Source organism: Chiloscyllium plagiosum, chromosome 4, assembly GCF_004010195.1.
Source record: "Chiloscyllium plagiosum isolate BGI_BamShark_2017 chromosome 4, ASM401019v2, whole genome shotgun sequence".
NCBI lineage: Eukaryota > Metazoa > Chordata > Chondrichthyes > Orectolobiformes > Hemiscylliidae > Chiloscyllium > Chiloscyllium plagiosum.
In genome coordinates, this window is record NC_057713.1 from 84,890,737 (window position 1) to 84,912,066 (window position 21,330).

Genomic DNA, 21,330 nt, shown 5'->3' on the forward strand with positions numbered 1-21,330 from the left:
AACAGAAGTGCAGAGACATTTCTTCAGCCAGAGAGTGGTGGGCCCTGTGGAATTCATTGCCACAGAGTGTAGTGGAGGCTGGGACGCTAAATGTCTTCAAGGCAGAAATTGATAAATTCTTGATGTCACAAGGAATTAAGGGCTACAGGGAGAATGCGGGTAAGTGGAGTTGAAATGCCCATCAGCCATGATTGAATGGCGGAGTGGACTCGATGGGCTGAATGGCCTTATGTCATATGGTCTTATGGTCTTCTAACTTCAGCATATGTGTAACTGCAAACTTGATCATAAAGTAACTAAATTCATTCGAAATAGAGTTGAAACATTCTGGCAATGAGGTGACCAAGTCACATTATTCTAAAAATATTAACAAAATTAAAAAACCAACTAAGAACAAAGAAAAAGGGTAATACCTGGTGTAAATCACAAAGGTGTAAATCAAACAGGAGGTACAGTTCTAATTGACTAGCTTCAATCTAATTTGACGTTTAAATTCACATCGGTTTTTGCTAATTGATCGTTTCACAAACTTTGACTCAACCAATGGCCATGGTGGCTGTACTGTGACCATTTTTGAGTCTGTGTTTTTCTGTTTTGCAATCCTTTCAGTCCATGAAAGTCCTAGGTATTACAGTCAGATGATAGTCAAAAATTGTCATTATTGCATACTGTCAGTCTGACTTGTGTACTTGCATTTAAATACTTCAAAATGTTTGAAAATTTCTCAAAGTAACAATCCCAATAGCATCCACTTAATGCCAGATAATTAATTCCTTTTAACTTTCTTAAATGCCATTGTTAATTTATTTGCTTTTTATATGTGCTTAAAATCAAATATTTTATTAGCTTTAACAGTGTAGCTGTTTCAGTCTAGCTTCAGTATTGCCTTCATTCAATTAATTGGGTTTTTTCTCTTGTCTGAAAGGCCAATCTGTCTTCTGATCCTATGTTATTTTTATGTATAATTCTTGTGATTCCAGTATTTACGTGCACCTATTTCTTAAATATTTTTAATTACTCTTATTGGTAATTTTTCTAGCTGCTTTGAGAATTTGATTTCCGACTTAGTATTTGAGTTAACTCGGGTATTTCCTTTTTTCTTTGTTCTTAGTTGGTTTTTTAATTTTGTTAATATTTTTAGAATAATGTGACTTGGTCACCTCATTGCCAGAATGTTTCAACTCTATTTCAAATGAATTTAGTTACTTTATGATCAAGTTTGCAGTTAAATCAGTAATTTTTGGACTGAAAATTAATTTGAATCATGTAGTTAAATTACAGCAACTTTTTGTGGAATTGAAATTGCCAAGTAACTAATCAGAAATAGTTTGAGCAAGAGTGAAGATTAGAAATAAAACCAAAAATGTTGAAGAAGCAGGTTTGGCTGCATCTGTGGAGACAGAAGTAGAGTTAATGTTTTGAGTCCAGTATGACTCTTCATTGGAACTGGAAATAGAAATGAGATTGTACCTCCATGCATTTAGTATTATTTTTCTGCAATATCATGTTAGTGCAGTAGTCAAAGATGTGGTTTCTTCCAAGGTTATTTTTTAAATTAATGGAGCTCCTTGTGCTTTTCCAGCTGGAGTGTGGATTTCTTCATGCTGCCTCCTGTGGCAACATTGATAAAGTTTGTAAAATCATCTCCATTCCAGAATGTACAACAGTGAAACCTTTATAAACAAGCATGACCAAAATCTGGACACAGGCAAAAAGCAACTGAAATAATCTGCATGATGAAACATACAATAGGTACTCTCACGAGGCAGTCTGCTTGATCAGCACCCCATTGCCATTTTAAAAGTACTCTCAGCACTGATGCACAGTGGCAGCAGTATACCATTTATCAACAAGGGTGCACTGCACAAATTAACCAAAGCTCCTTTCACAGCACTGTCCAAACCTATGACTTTTGCCACCTAGAAGGACAAGGGCAGCTAATCTGTGGGAAGGCCACCACCTGAAAGTTCCCCTCAAGCTCTACATCATCCTGAGCTCTTCACGTGGTTTAATCAAAACCCTGCAGTTTCTTAATGTTCCAGGGTATAGATACTGAAGGAGGGCAAGAGAGGAGGAGGAGTGGTCTTTTTGATTAGGGAAAACATGTTGGCACTAAATAGGGAGGATATCACTTCCCTAGCATCCCACAGAGTTCTAGGGTTCATGAGGCAAAAAGGGGACATGAGATAGGTTTGGCAAATAGGGTTAAGGAGAATACAAAGGGATTCTACAAATGCATTAAGGATAAAAGGGTAACTGGGGAGAGAATAGGGCCCCTGAAAGATCAGCAAGGCAACCTATGTACGGAACCGCAGGAGATGGGGGAGATACTAAATGAGTATTTGCATCAGTATTTACTGTAGAGAAGGATATGGAAAATAGAGAATGTGGGGAAATAAAAGCGACATCTTGCAAAATGTCCATATTACAGAGGTGCTCGATGTCTTAAAACACACAAAGATGGATAAATTCCCAGGACCTGATCAGGTGTACCCTAGAACTCTGTGGGATGCTAGGGAAGTGATTGCTGGGCCCCTTACTGAGAAATGTGTATCATTGATAGTCACAGGCAAGGTGCTGGAAGACTGGAGGTTGGCTAACATGGTGCCACTATTTAAGAAAGATGGTAAGGAACAGCCAGGGAACTATGTAGTGCTAAGCCTGACATCGGTGGTGGGCAAGTTGTTGGAAGGAATCTTGAGGGACCGGACTTGCATGTATTTGGAAAAGCAAGGACTGATTCGGGATAGTCAACATGGGTTTGTGCGTGGGAAATCGTATCTCATGAACTTGATTGAGTTTTTAGAAGAAGTAACAAAGAGGATTGATTAGGGCAGAGCAGTGGACGTAATCTAAATGGACTTCAGTGAGGCATTTGACAAGATTCCTCCTGGTAGACTGGTTAGCAAGGTGAGGTTACACGGAATAAAGGGAGAACATAATCTGTAAGGGGGGGGGGGAGAGAGAAAGAAACCCACACTGCTAACTGACACAGCAATGATTATGTGCAGTTACTATCTGTGCTGTTTGAATTCATGTATCGCTGAACATAGGAGTGTGTCTAGGAAAGCTTAACAAACAGCAAAATTCACAACTGATCTTGTTTGGGAGAGGTCACAGCACAGAAATGGGTAAGTAAATAGTTTTAAGTATATCCTTGCTGTAAATCTAAAATAGTTAGCAGAGTAGGTTTCTTGATTATATGTTTTTATTGGGATCTGTCTCTTGATTAAATTTTTTAAATATTAGCTATAAGTTAGCTTGGAACAGTGTTTTGTAGAGCAATAAGATGGTACTATTTTCTGGGTGTGTAGATTGGAAGGAGGAAAATGCTCTTTAGTAGAGTGATATGCTCTTTGTCAGATGTGGGAGTTTCAGGAGAGTTTCTGGGTTACTGAGGATTCTATCTACAATAAATGTCATTGGTTGCAATTCCCGTCAGATCGAATGGATTGGTTGGAGCGACAGGTAGAGTTAGTGAGGAATTTACAAGAGCTAAGGCGTACGGATGGCACTCATAGGAAGGGAGAAAAGCTGCAGATACAGTCAGGTAGATGGGTTAACTCCAACAAAGGTAGGAGAAGTAGCCGGGTAGTACAGGAGTCTTATGTGGCTATCCCCATTTCAAACAAGTGTGCTATTTTGGAATATGTGGGGGGTGATGTACTTTCATGGGAATGTAACACGAACAGCCAAGTTTCTGGTATCAAGACTGGCTCTAATGTAATGAGGGGTACACTGCGTTCCAATCGATCAATTGTGTTTGGGGCTTGCCTAGTCAGGGGCACAGATAGGCATTTCTGCGGCCAGCAGTGAAAGATCAGAATGGTGTGTTGCTTCCCTAGTGCCAGGATCAAAAATGCCTCAGAGAGGGTGCAAAATGTTCTCAAAGGGGAAAGAGACCAGCAGAAGGTCATTGTATACATTGGTACCAAGACATAAGAAGCGAAAAGGATGAGATTCTGAAGGGAGAATATAGGAAGTTAGGCAGGAATTTAAAAAGGAGGATCGAGGGTAGTAATATCTGGATTACTACCAGTGCTATGAAAATTCCATAAATGTGGCTCAGAGATGGACAGGACTGGCAGCTTAATCTTCCAGGATACAAATGCTATTGGAAGGATAGAAAGAGAGACAAGCGAGGAGGTGGATTGGCATTTTTGATAAGGGATAGCATTACAGCTATACTTAGGATATTCTCGGAAATACATCCAGGGAAGTTATTTGGGTGGAACTGAGAAATAAGAAAGGGATGATCACTTTATTGGGATTGTATTATAGACCCCCTAATAGTCAGAGGGAAATCGAGAAACAAATCTGTAAAGAGATTCAGTTATCTGTAAGAATTACAGGGTGGTTATGTAGGGGATTTTAACTTTCCAAACATAGCCTGGGACTGCCATAGTGTTAAGGGTTTAGATGGGGAGGAATTTGTTAAGTGTGTTCAAGAAAATTTTCTGATTCAGTATGTGGCTATACCTACCAGAGAAGGTGCAAAACTTGACCTCCTCTTGGGAAATAAGGCAGGGAGGTGACTTAGGTGTCAGTGTGAGAGCACTTTAGGGCCATAATTCTATTAGTTTTAAAATAGTGATGGAAAGGGATGGACCAGATCCAACAGTTGAAGTTCTAAATTGGAGGGAGGCTAATTTTGACGGTATTACGCAAGAACTTTCAAAAACTGATTGGGGGCAGATGTTTGCAGGAAAAGGGACGGCTGGAAAATGAGAAACCTTCAGAAATGAGATGAGAAGAGTCCAGAGACAGTATACTGTGTTCCTGTTAGGGTGAAAAGAAAGGCTGGTAGGTGTTGGGAATGCTGGATGACTAGAGATATTGTGGGTTTGGTTAAGAAAAAGAAGGAAGCATATGTTAGGTATAGGCAGGAGAGATTGAGTGAATCCTTAGAGTATAAAGGCAGTAGGTATATACTTAAGAGGCAAATCAGGAGGGCAAAAAGGGGACATGAGATAGCTTTGGCAAATAAGGTTAAGGAATATTGTGTGCCATTCTGGTCTCTTTCCTATTGGAAGGATGTTGTGAAGCTTGAAATGGTTCAGAAAAGATTTGCAAGGATGTTGTCAGGGTTGGAGGATTTGAATTACAGGAAGAGGTTGAATAGGCTGGGGCTGTTTTCCCTGGAGCGTCAAAAGTTGAGGGGGTGACCTTATTAAGGTTTATAAACTCATGAGGGGCATGGATAGGATAAATCGACAAAATCTTTTCCCTGGGATGAGGGAGTCCAGAAGTAGAGAGCATAGGTTAGGGGTGAGAGGGGAAAGATATAAAAGGGACCCAAGGGGCAACTTTTTCAAGGGTGGTGCGTATATGGAATGAACTACCAGAGGAAATGGTGGAGGCTGGTACAATTACAACATTTAAAAGGCATCTGGAAGGGTATATGAGTAGAAAAGGTTTAGAGGGATGAGGGATATGGGCCAAGTGCTGGCAAATGGGACTAGATTAGGTTGGGCTATCTGGTTGGCAGAAACGAGTTGGACCGAAAGATCTGTTTCCGTGCTGTACATCTCTATGACTGTCTAGTAGCTATTTGGATATAGAACTGGCTCGAAGGTAGAAGAAGGGGGGAGTGATGGAGGGTTTGTTTTCAGACTGCCCGCCTGTGACCAGCAGTGTGCCCTGAGGATCAGTGTTGGGTCTGTCACTTTTTATCATTTATATGAATGATTTGGAGTGAAGTAGGAGGTACAGTTAGTAAGTTTGCAGGTGACACCAAAATTGGAGGTGTATTGAACGCTGAATAAGGTTACCTCCGAGTACAGTGGGATTTTGATCAGGTGGACCAATGGGTCGAGGAGTGGCAGATGCAGTTTAATTTAGATAAATATGAGGTGCTGCATTTTGGAAAGGCAAATCAGGGCAGGACTGATATACGTAATGGTAAGATCCTGAGGAGTGTTGCTGAACAGAGAAACCTTGGAGTGCAGGTTCATAGTTCCTTGAAAGAGGACCCAAAGGTAGATAGGACAGTGAAGGCGGCATTTGGTATGCTTGCCTTTATTGGTTAGTTCAAAGTTTGGGAGAAGATTTGTAGCTCGGGTACTCGTTGTTGTGGTTCTGTTCGTGAGCTGGGAATTTGTGTTGCAGACGTTTCATCCCCTGTCTAGGTGACATCCTCAGTGCTTGGGAGCTTCCTGTGAAGCGCTTCTGTGATGTTTCCTCCGGCATTAATGGTGATTTGTATCTGCCGCTTCCGGTTGTCAGTTTCAGCTGTCCGTTGCAGTGGCCGGTATATTGGGTCCAGGTCGATGTGCTTGTTGATTGAATCATGGATGAGTGCCATGCCTCTAGGAATTCCCTGGCTATTCTCTGTTATCGGACAAGCCAAACAGAGAACAGCCAGGGAATTCCTAGAGGCATGGCACTCATCCACAGATTCAATCAATAAGCACATCGACCTGGACCCAATATACCGACCACTGCAACGGACAGCTGGAACTGACAACTGGAGGCGGCAGATACAAATCACTATAAATGCTGGAGGAAACATCACAGAAGCGCTTCACAGGAGGCTCCCAAGTACTGAGGATGTCACCTAGACAGGGGACGAAACGTCTGCAACACAAATTTATTGGTCAGTGCCTTGAGTATAGGAGTAGGGAGGTCATATTGCAGCTGTACAGGACATTGCTTAGACCACTATTGGAATACTGCGTGCAATTCTGGTCTCCCTGCTGCAAGAAGGATGTTGTGAAACTTGAAAGGGTTCAGAAAAGACTTAGAAAGATGTTGCCAGGGTGTTAGGGAGAGGCTAGTTAGACTGGGGCTATTTTCCCTGGAGCTTTGGAGGCTGAGGGTGATCTTGTAGAAGTTCATAAAATCATGAGGGGCATGGATAGGGTAAATAGACAAGGTTTTTTTTCCTGAGGTGGGAGAGTCCAAAACTGGAGGGCATAGGTTTAAGGTGAGAGGGGAAAGATTTAAAAGAGATCTAAGGGGCAACATTTTCACGCAGAGGGTGGTGTGTGTATGGAATGAGCTGCTAGAGGAAGTGGTGGAGACTGGTACAATTACAACATTTAAATAGCATCTGGATGGGTATATGAATAGTAAGGGTTTGGAGGGATATGGGCCAAATGCTGTTAATGGGACTAGATTAATTTTGGGTATCTGGCTGGCATGGATGAGCTGGACCGAAGGATCTCTTTCCACACTGTATAAATCTATGACTCTGTGACTCTGGAAGGATTGTGGGAGTGCCGGCATCAGATGAACTGCAGCTGTTGAAACGTGTGGCTCACCATCACCTTCTGGAGGCCACTTAAGAGTTGGTAACAAATGCTGCTTTGCCATCTGTGCCCCAGAAAGGGGAAAATCGAAAATACAGTGGGCACAATGAACTTGGGAATTGTGGTCAGCCAATCCAGGAAGACCTTTTGCAATTTTAAACATGGGGTACAGCCTGTTTCTGAAGCTGCTGTTTCTGCAATTTTTGCCTATGTGGAATCCCTGACACACCCCATGCAGCTCATTTCTTTCTGCTTCTAAATTCTCTTGGGCTTGTCATTTCTTGTGAGCTCAGCACATTTTATGGAATGAACTGCTTTTGTGGAATGGTAAAGACTGTACCCAACGTTGCATGGCTACAGAAAAATCACTTTGTTTGCCAGATTGCTTACTGTCATTGCTGTATCTCGGAGGGAGAGTAACTTATTGGCTACTACAGATGGTGATAAAGAACTCCCTATTTGATTTTAAAAAGGAGTTTCTTTCCCAAATTCCATTGCTTCCTCATCCTGGCTTTACCAGCCTCTTGAGTCAGAGGACATGCACACAAACAGTGAGGGGAGTTTTCCTTTGCTACCCCAGGGTCCATACCATCTATCAGCCATAATTCTCTCATCTTTTGCTGTTGGACCTGCTTCTTTGATAAGATTTGGCTTTGGGGGTGAAGGTGGCTCGCTTGCTCAGATCCAACTGTCTCTGCTCATAAAGATACAGGCAGGCTGTGAGATCTATTTGTGAGTTGGCATGGCAAATGGCATGCTCTGGTAGAGGTGTTTATGTCTCGTTATGATCATTCAGTCATGTTGTGTGGTACAGGATTGATAGATCTATTAATCTTTTCCTGTTTATCCATTTCAGTTATTTCTAGAAATCTGTTGACATTGTTTAACTTGGAGAAGAAATGTTGAGTTCACAAGCAGTCACAATGACAAAAGCCATCAGAAAACTGACCTGAGTCGAGACCCAATAGGCTCCTCGACCATTGGCCTTTATAAACAGGGTTATATGCAAGTTTTTGGGGACATTACAGTGAAGAGTGGTATGGCAAAAAGTGGAAAGGGTATTGGAAGAAAAATTTATTTCACAGTAGTTACGTCAGGAAAAATAAAAGTTTGAAATAAATTTTCCTTTCCCCCTGTCACAATGGAAACGTGCAAGAAAACCTATGCAAGAAAGGTTTCAGGTATGAGTATTGTATATTTAGAAACTTTAAGTGTTGCACTTTATCTTGGCTAGATGCTGTTGCATTAAACAATAGCAAAATTCATGACCTTTAATCTAATGTACACAAATATTTGATTAATCATTTGGATTTTGTGCCAGAAAGCAAAGGTCCTTCAGTCAGTATAATAAGTGGTGCAGGGAATTAAAATATACTGTAAAGTCATGATATAAAAAAGTCTATCATAACCATTCTTATTCTAATGTGGCAATGTTTTATTATTTTAAAGCTTAAAATATAATGTTGGCTGATGCAGAAATTTTTTTTCAGTTTTGATGATATTAATCACTATAATGTTTGCTCATCGATGCACTCAGTGTGTTTGTTAATATTTACTCTTGGAGTTCTTCATATGCAGCTCCAAATTTGGGGAGGGGTGCTGAATATTTCACGTATCTTTTGTAACAGCTCTTTCTCTATCTCCCAACCCATTTTGTTTTGTTCGCTCACATTCCAAAAATATAGTCAGAGATTCAGCTGACTGATTTTTTGTTTTGAATCTATCCATTTGAGATCTGAATCATTCTTTAATACTTATCGGTCAGCTAGCTAATTTCTGTCACCTCATGACAACCTTTTTGTTCATAAAACACATGTGAAGTGTATTGGAACTACTTCAAACCGATGCTCTGGTGCACATTGTACGGTTTCTGGAGATGATGGTGTTGATTATGAGAGAGATGGGCTGTTCTCTGAATGTGGGTGACATTGGCAAGAGTGTAAATAATCCACCATTCACTGCAGAATTGGAAATGTATATGTCAGACCTACTGTGATGGGTTTCTTTCTCTGAAAGGCATGATGAACAAATTTTTACAGCAAGGTTTCACTGTCCAGATTTCACACTTGCCATGATAGGATTTAAACTCAAGATCTCTGGTTGTTAGACAGGTAACATAAATGCTGTAAAATCTGGACCCGTGATTGTTTTATTACAAATAATAAGTAATGGATAAGGGACTGACGTGGTGTTGGGTAAGACCTTTTAGCAAACTGAGATTCCAAAAAGTCTCACCGCCCTGTGGCCGACCCCCTCAACTCCCCCTCCTACTCTGCCAAGGACATGCCAGTCCTGGGCCTCCTCCACTGCCAAATCATAAACACCCAACGCCTGGAGGAAGAAAGCCACATCTTCTGTCTTGGGACCCTCCAACCCCACTGCATCAACATCAATTGCGTTAGTTCCCTCATCTCCCCCCCAACTCATCCCATATCCAACCCTCCAACTCGGCACTGCCCTCCAGAACGGTCGTACTTGTCCTGTCCACCCTCTGCTTCAACCTTAAAACATCACCACTCCCCTGCATCTGCCTATCACTTTCCCAGCTACCTTCTCCCCACTCTGATTTATCTTTCACCCCCCACTGCCCATATTCCTGATGAAGGACTAATGCCCAAAACAGCGATTCTTATGCACCTCGGATGCTGCCTGACCTGCTGTGCTTTTCCAGTACCACACTTTTTGACTCTGACCTCCAGCACCTGTTGTCCTCAGTTTCTGCTAGATTGAGATTGGAGACCATTCCATAGGGTTATAAAGACTCTAAACCCTTCCTATTCATATACCCATCCAGATACCTTTTAAATGTTGTAATTGTACCAGCCTCCACCACTCCTCTAGCAGCTCATTCCATACAAGCATCACCCTCTGCGTGAAAACATTGCCCCTTAGGTCTGTTTTAAATCTTACCCCTCTCAATTTAAATCTATGCTGTCTAGTTTTGGAGTCCCCAACCCTGCTATTCACCCTATCCATGCCCTCATGATTTCATAAACTTCTATAAGGTCACCCCTCGTCTTCTGACACTCGGGGAAAAGAGCCCCAACCCATTCAGCCTATAGCTCAAACCCTTCAACCCTGACACCAGCCTTGTGAACCTTTTCTGAACCCTTTCAAGAACCATTTCTGATAGAATGTTGAGAAAATTGAAACTGTTGAGGAAGATTTTCATAATGACTGGGAAATAATAAAAGTTTAACATATATAATAGTGAAGTGAGAAAGGGATTCAGTAAGCAGGGAAGGAAGAAAAAAGTGGCTTGATTATAAATGGGTTGAAAGTTTGTTTGCATTTTAGAAGTATTGACAGTTGGATCTGCTGTAGATTTAAATAAAAATCTTGTGGTCCAACAAGGCTTAGATTTCACGGTGATGCAAGATTAAGCTTATTTCTACATTTGGCTTCTAAGTTGAACAATGCTCATGTAAAAATACTCACCATCAGAATATAACTAAGTTGCTATTTAAAATCAGTTTCCATTCACATTTAACAATTAGACTAGCAAGGAGAACTTGAACAAACCATCCGGAAATATCACCCGCACGCAGGCGTGGTGGTGCATGACACAACACTTTGGGAGGAAGTGTGGCGCGATTCTTTGGGCACTCAAGCTTTGTTGATAGACCTGTCCAAATAAGGACATAGATGGTAGCTCGGAGTACAAGATCAGTTGCGTTTCATTTGAAAGTTAATGTTCGTCTTTAGTGTTAATGGATACAGCGGTTGTAAGTATTTGAAAGTGTAATGCTCCATTTTTTACGTAAAAGCTAAGGAAAGAATTGTCTAGACTAAATTTTTCATTCAGAAGTTAATAACCAAAGTTAGCGATATGGTAGACTATGAATATGAGGAATATCCTCTCAACTTGTCAAGATTGGGTTTTTGTCAGTACAACGTAAGCATCTTTGTCTTTAAATAGCTTCTAATTTGCACAGCCTCTTGCTTAATAAATAAGATTTCCACATGATGAGATTTCTAGCATCTTAAGAATGTGCTTAGTCTGACATTTGAATTGCTATGTACAGAATAACCCCAATATATAAATTGGACTTTGGCTCAATGTTGATCATTATGTCTTACTGAAATAATAAACTTAGTATTGTGAATTTTATAAGCATGTGGTGGACAGCAGTCCTAGTGCTGAAAATATAACTGTTTTGTACAGTAGTGGATAAATCTGAGTGTAATACAATAGTTCTTAAATCTATAAAGATTTAAGTACTTAAATTATTGAAATACGGCATTTAGAATCTGAAACAAGTGAAACAAATTATGTTTTCATTTCCACAGCTTACCACATCCTGTTCTGTCTGTTACTTCCTGCTTCAAATTTATTGTAACTTTCATGGCAACTTCTTGATTTTAAAGGCTGCAGTTTGTGGAGAGTAAAAAGATACCATGATTTGGATTACTGATTTATTTTGTATTTAAAATGTTTTAATGTTGATTTAGCCTTAAATCACTTTAGTCTCCATTATTGTGGTTTTCCAAAATGGAGTTTTCATATGGCAAGCGTAACAATATCTCTTCTTCTTTGACTTGTGTTTGCATAATAGTTGCCGATTTTGTTTCTTCATATTGTTTCTATTTGGATGCATCCAGATGACAAGAATGTTAGGCTTCTCGGCTCTAGCTTTTAATAAAAAGGCCCTGAAACGCAGAGTTGAAGCTAACTTAAGCAGGTGTTGCATGTCATTATTAAGTGCCTCCTTGCCCTAATTTGCATGCACATAACATTTCAATTTTCTAGAATGATCTCATGTGGACAACAGCATCTCACCTGATCAATGCAGTATTCCATTCAGAGCATTGCTGCCATGTTGGAGCCTTTCTTTTTGAGCTCTTAGTGCATGTATCCAACTACAGCCTTTCAGCATTAATGGATTGAAACAAATTCTGTTGTTTAATATTATAAAGTAGGAAAAATGACAATGAAGTTCAAGATAAATTCCTTAATTCAGTAATGAATTTAGAATAAGAACACTTTTTGTTGCAAAAAATCTAAAATTGAAGATTTAATAACGTTATTGACTGTAGATCAAAAGTAAACCTTTAAATATGTATCAAGTTCTTCCCTGTTTTATTTAATATTTTCATCAAATATGTGAGTAGAATGAATATTAAATATATTTCTAGGTGGTGCTGTTATTGTACACAGTTTCTCATTTCATACTACTTTAGAACTTAATTTGATGTTAAATGTTATTTCTATCTCAAACGTGACGTTTAATTCTGAGCGGAACTTAGAGGTGCCCTCCCAATGTTAAAAGAATAATAATAATTCTGTAAATTTAAGACTTTCAGTGGCGTAGTGATGTCATCCAGGACATTTTTCTTACAACTTATAAACCCTTCATTTTATCACATGACTACCATTTAACCGTAAGATCGCTAAATTTTCCCAATGTGGAGAAATTAGATTGTGATTAACTATACTTTCCACATTAAGGTATTACAGCTGACCCACTGAGAAGCTGAGCAGGATTCAAATCGTTGTCCAAAGGTTTAAAGAAAGTGGAAATCAGTGTGTTAATTTAATTTGAAATCTATATTCATGACATATACACTTAATGGTGAGGTCCTGGGGGAGTGTTGCTGAACAAAGAGACCTTGGAGTGCAAGTTCGTAGTTCCTTGAAAGTGGCGTCACAGGTAGCTAGGATAATGAAGAAGACATTTTCTTTATTGGTTGTACTATTGAGTATAAGAGTTGGTCGTACAGGACATTGGTTAGGCCACTTTTGGAATATTGTGTGCAATTCTGGTCTCCCTCCTATCGGAAGGATGTTATGAAACTTGAAAAGGTTCAGAAAAGATTTACAAGCATGTTGCCAGGGTTGGAGGGTTTGAGCTATTAGGAAGAGGCTGAATAGGCTGAGGCGGTTTCCCTGGAGCGTCAGAGACTGAGGTGTGACCATGTGGAGGTTAGTAAAATCATGAGAGGCATGGATTGGGTAAATAGACAAGGTCTTTTCCTTCGGTGGGTGAGTCCAGAACTAAAGGGCATAGGTTTAGAGTGAGAGGGGATAGATTTAAAAAAGGACTTAAGGGGCAACTTTTACATGCAGAGGGAGGTGCGTGTATGGAATGAGTTGTCAGAGGGCATGGTAGAGGCTGGTACAATTAAAAGATTTAAGAGGCATCGGGATGAGTATATGAATAGGAAAGGTTTAGAGGGATTTGTGCCATTTGCTGCCAAATAGGACTTTATTAATTTAGGATATATGATTGGCATGGATGAGTTGGACTGAAGGGTCTGTTTCCGTGCTGTCCATCTCTATAATTCTGTGATGTAAACTTTAAAAGTCAGCTGAGGAGCTGTGAAGTCATATTGTACAATGAAGGATGAGGAAAAATTATTTTGCATTTATCTTCAAGCTACCATCAACTTTCTTATTTGCCCTCAATCTACATTCCAGGGAAAAGTAGTTAGGGAACATGAGCAGTGATCAGCACTGCTGCTTCACGCGTCAGGGACCTGGGTTCAGTTCCAGTCTTGGGCAATTATCTGTGGAGTTTGCACATTCTCCCTGTGTCTGCGTGGGTTTCTTCCAGGCACTCTGGTTTCCTCCCACAGTCCAAAGATATGCAGGTTAGGTGAATTGGCTGTGCTAAATTGTCCCATAGTTTCCGGGGATATGCAGGCTAGGTGGATTAATTATGGGAAATGCAAAGTAGGGGGTTGGTTCTGGGTGGGATGCTGTTTGGAGGGTTGGTGTGGACTTGATGGGCCCAATGGCCTGCTTCCATGCTGTAGGGATTCTATAATTCTATGAAATCATGTGCTGCATATTTGGAACTGAGTCAATATATAAGTGCTTAAAATCTTTTTTTTCAGTTGATTGAAGATCATTTCTGGATCGTTTGTGCTGTGTAACTATTTATATTGCTTCAGCAGAAAAGCTTCTGTTAGCTGTGCAAGTGGTCTTTGGTTATTTTCCTGCTTCCTGTACGTTTTTCTTTGGTCACTATTTATAATGAACCACATTTGCACAACTGATCTAAGTGTCAGAAAACTGACAAAGTGCAAACCAGCACAGAGCATTACAGACTTTACTGCACCCATTGCACTGGTTTTATTAGTTTGTTTGCTAAAATGTTAAGAAATACACTCGTTGGCCTTTGCTTACTGTTTTTAATGTAATGCTTTCTTTGCCCCATCTGTACATTACCAAAGGAAGTATATGCTAATAAATTGCCTATAGTTTTGTCTGTCACTGTGGCAATTTTTATTTCCAGTTCTCCTTTGTTATTAATAATTTATGTTCAAAGTGCATCCTGCAGAGAGTGGAGTGTGGTAGTTTGGTAAGTGTTGGGGTTAGGTGAAGTGGGGAGGGAGATTTTATTTTATCTGCTATCTTGTTTTCTGAACAAGACCTTATCACAGGTCAGTGGGGGCAAGAGCAGAGCAACGTCCAGGAGATTATTAAGGGATTAACTGAGGAACACCAGGGGTAAGTAAAAGTCAAAAAACAAGGGAAGGAGATTAAACTTAAACTGAGTACCTTCAGGACTTGTTAATTAGAAAAGTTAGCAAGTAGGACTAAGTAAGTTATGGCAAATGGAATGTGTGACCTGTCATATGTGGAAAGTCATGGGTCCTACTGGTGTTCCAAATGACCATGTGTGCAGCAAGTATTCCCAACTGCAGAAACTTCAGTAATGTGGACATGGTGTAAAAAGAAATTAGGTCAGTTATTGCACTAAGTGGGATAATATCTTGGAAGGGTCTTCAAATGAGGCTTTGTGAGTTGAGCTTAGAAAAACAAGGGGGGAGTCACATTGCTGAGAGTGTATTATTGATCCCCAAACGGGCAGTTGACAATAGAGGAGCAGCTGTATAGACAATTCACTGAGGTGTGTATAAACAATAATAGGGTAATTATGTCAGGGGATTTCAGCTTCTGGGACATTAATTGGGAAAGTCATGGTCTAAAGTGTTCAGGGGGGACTGATTTCTTAATGTATTCAGGAGAACTTTTTGTATCTACATGTAGAAGTTCTAGCAAGGGATAGTGCTGTACTGGACCCAGTTCTGAGGAATGAATCTAGATAGTGTTCAAGGTGGCAGTGGGAGAGCATTTTTAGTGATAGTGACCACAACAATGTATGTTTTAAATTTGTAATGGAAAAGAAAAAGGATATCTGCAAAAAAAGACTTTTGGATTGGGAAGGCAGATTTTATTAAAATGAGGCAGGATCTGACCAAAGTAGACTGGAAGCAGCTAATTCTAGGTAAATCTGTAATATTGGGGGAGCAATCAAAATGGAATTGATGAGAGTACTGGCCCAATGTCCCTTTATGGTGACCTGTAGGAACACTGACCGGACAAGAAAGAAGAGAGCGTCATTTAACATTTACAAAGGGACCAAATCAAAGGAGGCATTAGTCGAGGATAGAAAGTACAGGAGGGAACTTCAGAAAGCAATTAGGAGAGCACAAGAAAGAAAAGTGGTGGGTAAGATGAGGAACAATTGCAAGATATTCTGTAAGTATATCAAGGAGAAGAGGAAAACCAGAGAAAGAGGCAATCTGTGCCTAAAACCAGAGGTGTTATACATGTATTTAAGTGTCTTCACTTTGGAAAAAGAGTACAGAGTGACCCCTGTATCCATGGAATCATTTTCTGTGGTTTCAGTTCCCTGTGGTTTCCCACGGCCCAAACATATAAAAGGGAACCAGGGACCTGAAGGCTGCTGTGGAGATATGTTTCCCATTTAAATGAATGGGTTTTGGCCTTTTGCAGGAGGTCCTGGAACGTAACACCCATGGGTACGGAGGGACTACTGTATGTAGGTACAATGGTGGTCTCCCTGCTCCTGAACCAGAAAACCTGGGTTCTAGGTTGTCTTGCCCCAAATGTGTAGAAAGACATCTCTGAATAGGTGGATTAGAAAATATCTGTAGGTTCAGAATTCAGGAAGAGAAACTATGAGGTTCTTGATCAGTTTGACCTCTGGAGTGAGGAGGTATTGGAGGTTTTTGTGGGCTTAAATGTAGATAAATACCCACGTCCAGATGCGTTGTATCCCAATCTGCTGTGGAAGGCAAAGGAGGAAATTTCAGGGGCCCTGACCCAAAATTTAATAGAGAGAATTGATCTCCATTTAGAGAGACAAGGTTTAACCAAAGATAGTTAGCATGGCTTTGTCAGTTGGAGATCATGCCTAAAAAGTTTGAATTTTTTGAGTTGGTGACCAGATGTGTATATGAAGTTAGTACAGTTGATGTGGTTTATATGGATTTCAGCAAAGCCTTCCACAAGGCCCCAAATGGGAGAAACTGATAAAGAAGATAAAAACACATGGGATCCAACTCCTGACAAGTTGGATCCAAAATTAGCTCAGTGGTAGGAGACAGAGGGTGGTGGTAAAAATCTGTTTGTGTGACTGGAGGCCGGTGTCCAGTGGCATACCACAGGGATCAATGCTGGGTTCCTCATTGTTCATGGTGTGTATAAATGATATAGATGAGAATGTGGGGGTTATGAAAAGTAGGTTTATGAAAGATATGAATTTTGGCTGGGTAGTTGATAGCAAGGAAGAAGGTTTTGGATTAAAGAGGACATAGATGGATTGGTCAGAATTGCAGATCAGTGGCAGATGGAATTTAACACAGAAAAGTGAGGTGATTCCCTTTGTAAGAAGCAATAAGACAAGGGGGTACTCAGTGTAGAACAGGGCATTTGGGGCAGTTGCCTTTATCAGTTGTGGCAAAGATAATAAGAGGAAAGAGGTTATGTTGCAGAACTTTGGTTAGGCCACAGCTGCAATACTGTGTGCAGTTCTGGTCACCACACGAGAGAAAGGATATGAATACGCTGGAGGGAGTGAAAAGGAGATTCACCAGGATGTTTCCTGGGCTCGTGTAAGTTGGCTATGAAGAGAGGCTGGTTGTTTTCTTTGGAATAAAAAGGCTGTGATGGGATCTACTTGACATGTGTAAGATTGAGGGGCATAGTGGACACAAAGCAGCTGTTCCCTCTAGTTGAAGGGTCAATAACAAGAGGGCATAATTTTAAGGTGGAAGGGAGGAGGTTTAGTGGGGATTTGTGGAAAGAACATTTTTACCCAGAGCATCTGGGCATCTGGAATGCCCTGCCTGGGAGGATAGCAGAGGTGGAAAATCTCAACTTCCTTAAAAAAGTACTTGGATGAATGCTTGTATTATTATAACCTTCAAGGATATGGGCCAAGTGCTGCGAAGTGTGACTAGAGTAGATAAAGTTGATTTAGAGTGATTTTTGTTAGAGCAACTTGATGGACCAATGGCCTCTTCTCTTATAGTAAGGTTCTGTGATTCTAAATGTTTGTTAACTGTTCTCACTATATATCTGCTTCATCTAATGGAAGCAAGATCTTGTAGAGGTACACAATCCTTTATCCAACAAATGAAACAAATATTACCTAACAGCAGACGTACGTGTGAATAATACAAGTGCTGAGACATAATTGATGCCTGCCAATACTGGGCCACGTCGCCACATCACATCTGAGTGACGTGGTTCGAGTGGGTGTAGAGTTGGGTTATCTGTTTGCACGCCAAAATGACTCTCCACACTCCACGAAAACCATTTTGGATAAAGGATTGTGTACCTGTATGTTGCTTTTAATCGCCTGAATGCAATCAGTCTCTGAGTTTTCAAAGCTAAAACAAAAACTTTAATTATTCTCAGCCAGAAGGAATCTATTGGCCTTCAATGTTTATTCTCACTAGTATTAATTATTTTTATTCTTCCCAGTGTTAGTTTATGATTATTATTTTCCAATCTTTGCCAAAGTCTTGCCCAGTCCTTTCCATTCTTTAAACTTTGTTCTTTCTTTTAGATAATAAATTATATTTGTCAGACTGAAACTAGTATCTCTTGCTCTTGCCTTAATTATCTTTAATCAGCCTATTCAGGCATGTTATGATACATACTTCAGTAAGTCGTTCGACAAGGTTCCCCATGGGAGACTGGTTAGCAAGGTTAGATCTCATGGAATACAGGGAGAACTAGCAATTTGGATACAGATCTGGCTCAAAGGTAGAAGACAGAGGGTGGTGGTGGAGGGTTATTTTTCAGACTGGAGTGCCACAAGGGTTGGTGCTGGGTCCACTACTTTTTGTTTTTTTCTATAAAGGATTTGGATCTGAACATAGGAGGTATAGTTAGTAAGTTTGCAAGTGACACCAAAATTGGAGGTGTAGTGGACAGTGAAGAAGATTATCTCAGATTACAACGGGATCTTGATCAGATGGGCCAATGGGCTGAGGAGTGGCTGATGGAGTTTAATTCAGATAAATGCGAGGTGCTGCATTTTGGGAAAGCAAATCTTAGCAGGACTTATATACTTAATGGTAAAGCCCTAGGGAGTGTTGCTAAACAAAGTGTCCTTGGAGTACAGGTTCATTGCTCCTTGAAAGTGGAGTCGCAGGTAGATAGGATAGTGAAGAAGGTGTTTGGTATGCTTTCCTTTATTGGCCAGAGTATTGAGTACAGGAGTTGGGAGGTCATGTTGCGGCTGTTTAGGATGCTGGTTCGGCCACTTTTGGAATATTGCGTGCAATTCCAGTCTCCTTCCTATCAGAAAGATGTTGTGAAACTTGAAAGAGTTCAGAAAAGATCTACAAGGATGTTGCCAGAATTGGAGGATTTGAGCTATAGAGAGAGGTTGAATAGGCTGGGGCTGTTTTCCCTGGAGCATCGGAGGCTGAGGGGTGACCGTATAGAGGTTTACAAAATCATGAAGGGCATGGATAGGGTACAGTCTTTTCCCTGGGTGGGAGAGTCCAGAGCTAGAGGGCATAGGTTTAGGGTGAGAGGGAAAAGATATAAAAGAGACCTAAGGGGCAACCTTTTCACACAGGGTGGTACATGTATGGAATGAGCTGCCAGAGGCAGTGCTAGAAGCTAGTACAATTGTAACATTTAAGAGGCATTTGGATGGGTATATGACTAGGAAAGGTTTGTAGAGATATGGGCAGGTGCTGGCAAGAGGAATAGATTGGGTTGGGATATCTGGTCGGCATGGACGGGTTGGACTGAATGGTCTGTTTCCATGCTGTACATCTCTATGATTCTATGACTGTATGCCAGGGAGAATAAACATTGAAGGCCAATTGATTACTTTTGGCTCAGAATAATTAAAGTCAAGAGTGTGGTGCTGGGCTTTTGCCCGAAACATTGATTTTCCTGCTCTTCGATGCTGCCCTACCTGCTGTGCTTTTCCAGCACCACACTCTTGACCCTAAACTACAGCATCTGCAGTACCACCTTCGCTTAGAATAATTAAAGTTCGGTTTTAGCTTTGAAAACTGAGACTAATTGCATTCAGGTAGTTTGGAAGAGACAGAATGAAGATGAAAAAAGTATGGATTCTCTCCGAGAAAGGAACATAGGACAGTTTCCTCAGTATTAAAGTTCAGTTTGTGGAACGGCTAGACCAGATGTGTTTAGTTGTAAATCTGCAGAGACTGAGAAAGTTTAAACTGTGAGTTTTGTGAGTATTCCTGTAAGAAAACTTCACAGTTCATAGGACAGAACTGGAGAGAATCAATTAAGTTGAACCCAAAGGTTTGATATATTGGGCAAATTTATCCAGATTTACATCTCTGCAATAGATATTGTCAGTAAGTCAGATGGGAGTTCATTTTACTGTGTACTTTAGGAACTTTCAAATTTGTTTAATTTGGTCTTTTCTTCTGTCTTTAAAGAAACTCTACCTCCACATCTGACTGTTGGTGTTTGACACAACTTCAAGTGAAATAAAAAATAATTCTATCAAGCCAACTTTCTTTCTGAGATGTGATCTGTCCTATAGTACCATATCTGGGATAATAACAACAGGAATAGGCTAACAGTGATCCATAATGAGTATGTTTTTCCTTCTGCAATATCTTAAAGGGCTAGTGAAGTCATGGGTTAAATGGGAAGAGTGTGCTTGGTACACTCTCCACTGAGTAGTGGATGATTTTGGACCCTGATTTCCATGTACATAGTGCCTCATGGCAGGTACAGCTGAGAACCCTGGATGCAATTGATACGCAACTAGGGCAGAACAGGCACAAGAGGGATAACCACTAAAATTCTCAACTGGCCAGTTTGTTTCCTTTCACCAAAAAAGCTTCATTTTTTCCTCAACCCCCTTCTGCCAACTACACAGAATGATAGATAGAGAATAACTGGACCTGACGCAATTGGAAGAGGGCTAATTTCAATAGGATGAGAAGGAATCTAGCCAGGATTACAGGGAATTATATTGTGACGTGAAAAACTGTCATGGACCAATGGTTAGCTTTTATAGAAGAGATGTTTGACATACAGGTGAGATACAATCGAACAAAGTACATTCCAACAAGGGCAAAAGGTAGAGGAATCAAAGCCAGGATATGTTTTGATGACATGAGAAGTAGGGAAGATCCTCAAACAAAAAAAAGTATAAGATGTATGAAGGTGAATTCTTCAAGCATGAATCAGGTCAAATGCAATACGTTTAGGAGGAAAGTGAGAGTGGCAGAGACAATATGACAATAGAATTGCTGTTATAAGAAATAATTCAAGGACCTTCCATTGGCATTTAAATAGTAAGTGGGTAGTAAGGTGTGGCTTTGAGCTTATTAGGAACAAAGAGGATGATATGATGTTAGAGGCACAGGACCGTCATTCTGCCTTTGTCTGCTGGTAGTATGACGGATGACGGTCATCCTGGACAAAGCAGACTACATCCAAAAAGCGCAACAACTACTTGCAGATACCAACACCTACCAAAAGAGGGAGTTTGACCCCACCCCATAGCTCACCAAGAGGATAAACAACACACTGAGGAACCTACGAAAAAACGGACAGATAACCAGGTTTGACCTACAAAGAATGAGACCTGAAAGCAACAACACCCCCAGATTCTATGGACTACCTAAAGTGCACAAACCAGACATCCTACTCAGACCCATAGGATCACAACCAGGGATACCATCACACAAACTGGCTAAAGAACCAGAGCAGAAACTGAAACACCTGATCAGCGGATCCAGACACTATACAATCAACACAGGAATTCTTGGACATCATCAGAAATATACACATAGACAAGGAAGAAAC

The 21,330-nt window shown here is 40.5% G+C and overlaps 1 protein-coding gene across 7 annotated transcripts in view; it reads left to right on the forward strand.

The window, feature by feature from the left end:
- Positions 1–21,330, forward strand: part of fam49bb (family with sequence similarity 49 member Bb) — a 182,060-nt gene that overhangs the window by 81,009 nt on the left and 79,721 nt on the right. For 2 of the 7 annotated variants that reach the window (XM_043688535.1, XM_043688542.1), the window contains exon 1: positions 10,881–10,975. The exons of 4 other annotated variants lie outside the window; for them this stretch is intronic. The gene's annotated coding sequence lies outside the window, so the exon portion shown is untranslated. Of the gene's footprint in view, positions 1–10,878; positions 10,976–21,330 lie in introns of those variants that run through there. One more of the 7 variants, XM_043688536.1, reaches the window with a different exon arrangement.